Raw genomic sequence first — 8,259 nt, forward strand, 5'->3', positions numbered from 1 at the left:
AGAGAGATTGGAGGAGAAATGTAGCATGTCTTTGGAGGAGTCACAGACTTGTGAATCTGTACAGTTATAATGTAATAAAGGTTAATGCTCTAAGTACTTAAGACTAAAGAATCTCTCTAAGCTAGACAAACTAGCATACCAACCAAACACACAACAATACCTATCTGGAAAGATTGAACAGGCCGGGGCTCTTTTCTCTAGAAAAGGCAAGACTTAGGGGTGATCTGATAGGTCTTTAAAAAGGATTTGATAAGATAGTCACAAAGAAGATGTTTCCTCTTGCGATAGGACCAGAACTAAGGGCCATAAATATAAGCTAGCCACCAATAAATCCAATAGAGAATTCAGGAGAAACTTCTTTACCCAGAAAGTGGTAAGAATGTGGAACTCACTACCACAAGGAAGTGACTGGCATAGATACATTTAAAGAGAAACTAGATCAACAAATGAGGGAGAAACAAATAGAACGATATGTTGATTGAGTTAGATGAAGAAGGGTCTTCTCGGCCTTTTGGCTAAGATCAAGTGTAGTATCTGTTCTTATCAGTGCTTATTTGATTGAGAAGAGACCATGATCATTGCCTTTTGATCCTGGGGAAGCTTTGAGTAAAATGGCTATAACCAATTTTCGAGCTTCGGGCCAGGGAGTGCGCAACACCGTTCGGGTGGTCGTGAAGGACAAGGAAGGAGATGCACCGGTCGATCGCACCTTCTTCATCAAGAAAATTCTCTTCGATTGCTGCGGATTTCAAGCGACGGACGTCTTCTGCCTGCAGGATTTCCCCAGCAGTGGATACTTCGACGTGACGTTCCGGAATGTGGCGGGATGCATCAAGTTCCTGAAGGCGTTCAAGGAGAAAGGGGACCGGGCGCCGCTGTCGATCCTCACAGCGGAGCCGCTATTCACGCTTCCGTCACAACGGGACCGGGTGGTGACGATTCACCTCTACAACCCCCATGTTCCGGTGGTGGATGTACTCACCTTTCTCGCCAGGTACGTCGAGGTGGCCGGCAGCAGCACTGATGTCAAGGACCCCTTTGGGATCTGGACCAGCAAGCGGCAGGTCAAGGTGACCTTGAAGGTAGATCCCAGTGGAGCCATCATCCACCCTCCCTCCAGCTTCGCTATCGGGGGAAGTCGAGGCTTCTTGGTCTACGCTGGGCAGCCCAGAGTTTGCCGCACCTGTGGCAAATCTGGTCACATTGCAGCCAACTGCAGCACGGTTGTTTGCAAGAACTGCAAGGAGGAAGGCCATCAGACCAAGGACTGTAAGCAGACTAAGTGTTGCAACTTGTGCGGTGCGGCAGGCCATCTCTACAAGACCTGCCCCAAACGTTGCCTCAGCTATGCTCAGGCGGCAAGGTCCAAGGAAAGGCCGGGAGAAGGTTCGACGAAGGCGTCCGCTGTTCGAAAGGAGACCAGCAACCTTCTCCGCAGTGAGGAACTTCAACCTGAGAAGGAAGGGGAGGCGGCTGAAACCAACGACCCAGCACCTACCCAGCGCCTGGAAACCCCTCCTCCACAGACAGAATCAATGGAGGAGGAGGCAGCAGATGGACAAACAGGTCAGTGGCAAGTGGTCCAGAGGAAAACCACAAAGAAAAAACATCCCAAAGCCACCACCCAAACCAGTGGCAAGAGGAGGCTCTCTTCTGAATCAGACTGCAACAACTCCTCTTCACTGGACGGGGAAATGCTGGAACGACAGCCCCTTCAAAAGAGGCGGCAGAACTCCGAGATGGATGATAAAGCATCCCAGCCCCCGGGCACTGGAAGCTGTGATGGGCCCGGCGTGCCCCAACCCCAATTCCCCACACGTAACGACGTGGCCAACGCATCTCAGCTCCGGGACACCGGGAGCAAAGACACCTCTGGCGCACCTGAGCTCCGGGGGACCGGGAGCTGTGATGTTTTCGAGGAGGAACAGATGGAAGCAGCTGAGGACAACCCAATCCTCTCTGCCTACAAGACCCCCCCGATGTCACCCGAGCGGCACAAACCTTGCATGAAAAATCAGGAGGGGTTTCTGAGCCCAACCAACGTGAAACTGCTTGCGCATACGATGGGTATGCAGGAACATCCCGAAGGGGAAGGACTGGGACTAGCGAGGACAAATGGTATGGGAAGCAACAACTAATTTTTAGTAAAAAATGGGTGTAAGAATTGCTTCCATTAATGTGCGTAGCATTAAATCGACTACGCGATGTGTTTCAACCTTGGATTACCTTGCCAAGGTCAAAGCTGACCTACTGTTTCTGCAGGAGTGTGGAATACCACACCTCAGCACCTACAGGCAGTGGTCGCGATGGTGGTCCCACGGGCCATCGATCTGGTCGGGGGGTAATGACTGCCGTTCCTCCGGCCTGGGTATTCTGCTGCGGGGAGGTAACTTCACCATCTCCGAAGTTAAGGAGGTGGTGGGCGGCCGCCTCCTCGTAGCTGACGTGATGTACAACAACGCTCCGCTCCGGTTGATCAACGTGTACGCCCCGGTACAACGCAGCGAGCGGCTGACCGTCTTCCAGCAGCTCCCACTGCTGCTGGCGACGTCCAGGCCGGTCATCCTAGTCGGTGACTTCAACTGCATCATCAATGCGGCTGGACGATCCGGCAGTGACGACAGCAAACTGGACGCTACGTCCAGATTCCTAGTAGAAACAGTTAAGGATGCCAAACTGCACGACGTCTTCAGCAAACCTGCAGACGGAGCGCAGCGCAGATACACATGGTCAAGATCGGACGGGTCTGCCCGTTCCAGGATTGACTTCCTGTTTGTGTCCCGTGCTGTCACGGTCGGATCCACCGACGTCAAGCCGGTGTTCTTCTCCGACCACTGCCTCTTATTGGCCGACTGTCACTTACAGGACGACCAGCGGGTTGGCAGAGGGACGTGGAAGCTCAATGTGACACTGCTGACCCCAGAGAACGTTGAGGAACTCAAAAGGGATTACAATGGTTGGAGGACCGTGAAACCCCTCTTTGAGTCTCCAGTTCACTGGTGGGAAGCGATTAAGGAGAACATCAAGAGGTTCTTCATCCACAAAGGTGTTCAGAAGGCGAGAGAGAGACAGAGGGAACTGTCCCGACTCCAGAAAATTATGCAAAATCTACTCCGGTTGCAGTCAATGGGGGTCGAGGTCAAGGAGGACCTCCAAGAGGTGAAGAGCCAGCAGGCCTCGCTCTTTGCCAAGGAGGCCTCCAAGATCATCTTCCGGTCCAGAGTCCGCTCCATCGAGCAGGATGAGACGTGCTCGCGTTACTTCTTCCAAAAGGTACACAGAGAGAGCTCTGTTATCAGCAGCCTGAAGGAAGAAGATGGCTCGGTAACGTCTTCGCAGTCCGACATACTAAGGATCAGCAAATCCTTTTATGCTGGGTTGTATGACGCGAAGCCCACAGACAGCAGAGCCTCCCAGTCCTTCCTGTCATCTATCACAGAGGTCTTAGATGACAGCAGGAGGGAGGGACTGGACAAGCCGCTAACTCTGGACGAGCTGACAAAGGCCGTCGAGTCTTTCGAGGCGAGTAAAACTCCCGGGAGCGACGGCTTACCGGTCGAGTTGTACTCGGCCCTGTGGGACTGGGTCGGCCCGGACCTGCTGGAAGTATACGAGAGTATGCTCCTGGCCGGCAGCATGTCAGAATCCATGAGAAAAGGCATCATCACCCTCATTTACAAGCAGAAGGGGGAGAGGGCAGAAATCAGAAATTGGCGGCCCATCTCACTGCTTAATGTTGATTACAAGATTCTGTCCAAAGTCATAGCCAGTCGAGTCAAGTTTGCTCTGGAGTTGGTGATTCACCCCGATCAGACCTGTACTGTACCCGGCAGGAAGATCTCTGATAGTCTCGCGCTACTCAGGGATACGATCGCCTACGTACGGGACAGGAGGGTGGACACCTGCCTCATCAGTCTGGACCAGGAGAAGGCTTTTGACAGGATATCGCACACCTACATGATGGACGTGCTTTCCAAAATGGGGTTTGGGGAGGGAATCTGCAATTGGATCCAACTGCTCTACACAAACATCAGTAGCGCAGTGTCAATCAACGGGTGGGAATCTGAAAGTTTCCCGATCAAATCTGGAGTCAGACAGGGCTGTCCTCTGTCCCCGGTCTTGTTTGTTTGCTGTATTGAACCCTTTGCTGAGTCTATTAGGAAGGATGCGAGCATAAGAGGGGTGACAATCCCAGGCAGCGGAGGCACTCAGGTCAAAACCTCCCTGTACATGGATGACGTCGCCGTCTTCTGCTCGGATCCGCTGTCCGTGCGCAGACTGATGAGCATCTGCGACCAGTTCGAACTGGCCTCGGGAGCCAAAGTTAACCACGGCAAGAGCGAGGCCATGTTCTTTGGGAACTGGGCTGACCGATCCTTTGTCCCCTTCACCGTCAGGTCAGATTACCTGAAGGTGCTGGGGATATGGTTCGGAAGGGCCGGGGCGTGCACCAAAACATGGGAGGAGCGAGTAGCCAAGGTACGACAAAAGTTGGGCATGTGGGGGCAGCGATCTCTCTCCATTGTGGGTAAGAACCTGGTCATCAGGTGCGAGGCGCTCACGTTGTTGCTCTACGTGGCGCAGGTCTGGCCCATACCCCACTCCTGCGCCGTGGCAGTCACCCGAGCCATTTTCCGCTTCGTCTGGGGATCTAAAATGGACCGGGTCCGGAGGGACACGATGTTCAAATCTCTGGACATGGGCGGGAAAAATGTACCCAACGTGGCCCTCATCCTGATGACCACCTTCGTGTGCGGCTGCATCAAGCTATGTGTCGATCCCCAGTACGCAAACTCCAAGTGTCACTACGTGCTGAGGTTCTATCTGTCCCCGGTGTTGCGAAGGATGGGCCTGGTCACATTGCCGCGGAACGCTCCATGCAGTTGGGCGGTGCCGTACCACCTATCCTTCGTGGAGCAGTTTCTGCGGAATAACACCTTTGACCACCGGTCCATCAGGCAGTGGTCTGCACGGAATGTCCTCAAGGCCCTACGGGAAAAGGAAACGGATCCTGTCGGATGGTTCCCCGAGCAGACCGTCAAAGTCATTTGGCGGAATGCCTCATCACCAGAACTTTCAAACAAGCACCAAGACGTAGCTTGGCTGGTGGTGAGAAGGGCCCTCCCCGTCAGATCCTTCATGCACACCCGAAGTCTCGCCCCCTCCGCACAGTGCCCCCGCGTTGGCTGTGGTGGGGAAGAGACGGTCGCCCACCTCCTCCTGGAATGTGCCTTTGCAAAGCAGGTGTGGAAAGAGATGCAGTGGTTTTTGTCAAGGTTCATCCCAAGCAGCTCTGTAACACAGGAGTCTGTGCTCTACGGGCTGTTCCCAGGGACGCACACCGAGACAAACATCAACTGCTGCTGGAGGACTATCAATTCGGTGAAAGACGCCCTTTGGTCTGCCCGAAACTTGCTGGTCTTCCAGCGCAAAGAGTTGTCCACCACCGAATGTTGCAGACTGGCACATTCCAAGGTCCAGGACTACGTGCTGAGGGACGCACTAAAGCTTGGGGCAGCCGCAGCAAAGGCTCAATGGGGAAAGACCACAGTGTAAGGTTCCCCCACCAAGCTGGACTGAGGGGCTGGATCCATGGGAAACCCCTCGAACTGTATCGTTAATATTCTCAATTGCTGTAAATGTAAAACTGTAATTGACATGACAATTGTGAAACGGAAAGGTTGGGAAGAAACTCATGACAGTCTTGAAGGAAACTGATCTCCCTTGCAATGTTTGTATTTTTTGGTGCTGTTTGGAAACTGTTTGGCAATGTAATTTTTACAGATTTTTATGAATAAAGTATATTTTGGAAAAAAAAAAGATGAAGAAGGGTAGGAGGACACTCATATGGAGTATAAACACCGACATGGACTTGTTGGGCCAAATGTTTGTGTCTGTGCTGTAAATACTGTGTGACTTTGTAAAATCCCAAAGTAGAGAATCGTTCCACATCAGTCGGAACCAAAGTACGACTTCAAGGATTACCGCCTTGGGTTTATAAGTCATAATGTTATCTAGGCATTTCAATGTTTTATTTGTTTTCTTCACTGTCTATGAAAACTGAACCAATGTCATTTACACCTGACCGCCAAAACTCTCATATCTCTCTCCCGTTCTGTTACCTCCAGCACATTGCTTTTAATATGAAATCCACTTCCTTACTTCTTCTCCCGAATCTAATTTTCAATGTCAAAGATTCCACACATAATATTTTGTGTCAGCAATCAGTATATAGCACTCCATTCCAGTAAAACATTGTTCAATTATGTAAAGTCCAAGGGATGCAGACTTGAAAGGATATGGCAGACAACTGGTTTTGCCATCCCCCACCAGAGCTAGCTGGACTACTTATAACACTATCAGGTCCTGCTGTCATCTGCTAAAACTACTCACTATTCCAGGATCATCTTGGAATGAAAAGATATCCCTTGGCTTCTTTTCTCTGTTGCAAACCGTCTTCTTAAACCCCTTTACCCTGACCCTCCTCCCTCACCTCCAACAATAAGTGTGAGGTGCTCATGGACCTCTTTGTCACCAAGATCTAGACCATTCGATCAGCTTCCTCTGCTGCATCCCTCCCTCCCACTAGCCCACCTGGCCAGACCTCCTATTAATGCTCCCCCCTGCCCTAGTCCTGAACGCACATCTTTCTCTAGTTTCTCTCCTACCTCCCCTCATGAATTCTCTGAGCTCATCTTGTCCATGAGACCCACCTCCTGTTCCCTCAATCCTATTCCCATTAAACTGCTGATCACCCAATCTCCTGTCCTGGTACCCATGTTAGCCGATATTGTAAACAGTTCTCTCTCTTCAGGTGTTGTCCCTCTGTCCTTTAAATCGGCCATCATTACCCCTCTCCTCAAAAAAAACCCTTGATCCCACCGTCCTTACAAACTACCACTCCATCTGCGATCTCCCTTTCCTCTCCAAAGTCCTTGAATATGTTGTCACCTCCCAAATCCGTACACATCTTTCCTGGAACTCCATGTTTGAATCCCTCCAATCAGGTTTCCGCCCCTGCCACAGTACCTAAACAGCTCTTAGCAAAGTCACAAATTACATCCTATGTGACAGTGACGAAGGTAAACTTTCCCTCCTTATCCTTTGCAACCTGTCTGCAGCCTTTGACATGGTTGACCACACCATCCTCATCCAACATCTCTCCACTGTTGGCCAGCTGGCGGGGACTGCTCTCACCTGCTTCCATTCTTGTCTAATTGCAGCCAGACAATCACTTGCAATGGCTTCTCTTCCTGCTCCCATACTGTTACCTCTGGTCCTCTGGTGTCCCCAAGAATTTATCCTTGGCCCCCTCCTCCCGCTCGTCTAGATGCTGCCCCTCGGCGGCACAGTGGTGCAGTGGTTAGCACCGCAGCCTCACAGCTCCAGGGACCCGGGTTCGATTCCGGGTACTGCCTGTGTGGAGTTTGCAAGTTCTCCCTGTGTCTGCGTGGGTTTTCTCCGGGTGCTCCGGTTTCCTCCCACAAGCCAAAAGACTTGCAGGTTGATAGGTAAATTGGCCATTATAAATTGTCACTAGTATAGGTAGGTGGTAGGGAAATATAGGGACAGGTGGGGATGTTTGGTAGGAATATGGGATTAGTGTAGGATTAGTATAAATGGGTGGTTGATGTTCGGCACAGACTCGGTGGGCCGAAGGGCCTGTTTCAGTGCTGTACCTCTAATCTAATCTAATCTAATCATCCGAAAGCATAGCATTAGTTTTCACATGTATGCTGATGACACACAGCTCTACCTCACCAGCAATTCTCTTGACTCCTTCATTGTTGCTAAATTATCAGACTGCTTATCTGATATTCAGTACTGGATGAGCAGAAATTTCCTCCGATTAAATATTGGGAAGACTGAAGCCATTGTTTTCAGTCCCCGCTCCAAATTCTGTTCGCTAGCTACTGACTCCATTCCGCTCCCTGGCAACAGTCTGAGATTAATCCAGTCTGTTTGCAACCTTGCTGTCAAATTTGACCCCGAGATGAACTTCCAACCTCATATTCATGCCATCACTAAGACCGCCTATTTCCTCCTCCGTAACATTGCCCAACTTCGCCTCTGTCTCAGCTGATTTGCTGCTGAAACCCTCTTTCATCAAACTTAAAGAAAAAGCATTTAATTGCAGAGATGGGTGGCAGTTCAGAAGATTGGACAGAATATAAAGAACAGCAAAGAATGACTAAAAGATTGATAAGGAGGGAAAAATTAGAGTACGAGAGAAAGCTAGCTAGAAATATAAAAACAGGT

The 8,259-nt window shown here is 50.7% G+C and overlaps 1 pseudogene; it reads left to right on the forward strand.

Moving 5' to 3' along the window:
* The first annotated feature begins 495 nt into the window (after positions 1-495).
* Positions 496-604, forward strand: LOC137374758 (U2 spliceosomal RNA; annotated as a pseudogene).
* The last annotated feature ends 7,655 nt before the right edge of the window (positions 605-8,259 follow it).

This window comes from Heterodontus francisci, chromosome 10 (assembly GCF_036365525.1).
Source record: "Heterodontus francisci isolate sHetFra1 chromosome 10, sHetFra1.hap1, whole genome shotgun sequence".
NCBI lineage: Eukaryota > Metazoa > Chordata > Chondrichthyes > Heterodontiformes > Heterodontidae > Heterodontus > Heterodontus francisci.